Here is a 686-nt window from a genome sequence, read left to right as displayed (position 1 = left end):
GATGCCTGTCTCCCGGACTGTGTGAGACCTGCCCTCAGGGGCTCTGAGCTCTGGCGCTCCAGCTGGGCCCCGAGGGACCGTGCCTGCGGCCACCAGCCCCGATCTGGGCGCAGGGCGCCCTGAACCATAGTCACCCCAAAGCACGGGCCCCTCACCGTCAGCCCTCACTCTCAGCAGCTGGGAGCGGCCTGTCTGGACTGCAGTCCAGCTCTGCCCAGTCCCAGGCCCGGTTCCCGAGTCAGTCCCCTCCCCCGCAAAGGGTGGGGGTGGGGACGGCCCCCCAGGCAGGCAGGGCGGGCTTTCAACCGGAAGGAGTGGGCACCTGGGGAGCCAGCACACAGCCCAGCTCCGCAAAGGGCCGGCTCCCTGGGGGCAGCTGTGGCCCCACTAGTGACCCCGCCCTCCGTGGTCCTTCCGTTCAGTGAACCTTTAAGAAGCCGCACAGCGTGAAATAGAGGGGAAAGGTGACAGCTCACAGACTCACTACAGGGACAATAACACGCCCGTCATGGCGGCGAGGGGCCACGGCGTGGGGACAGTCACAGACACGGGTGACAATAACACGCCTGTCATGGCGGCGAGGGGCCCACGGGCCAGTCACAGGACACAGGTGACAACATGCCTGTCATGGCGGCGAGGGGCCACGGCGTGGGGACAGTCACAGACACGGGTGACAATAACACGCC

The sequence above is a fragment of the Myotis davidii genome, unplaced genomic scaffold (assembly GCF_000327345.1).
Source record: "Myotis davidii unplaced genomic scaffold, ASM32734v1 scaffold428, whole genome shotgun sequence".
Classification (NCBI taxonomy): Eukaryota; Metazoa; Chordata; class Mammalia; order Chiroptera; family Vespertilionidae; genus Myotis; species Myotis davidii.
Note: the sequence above shows the minus strand (reverse complement) of the source record.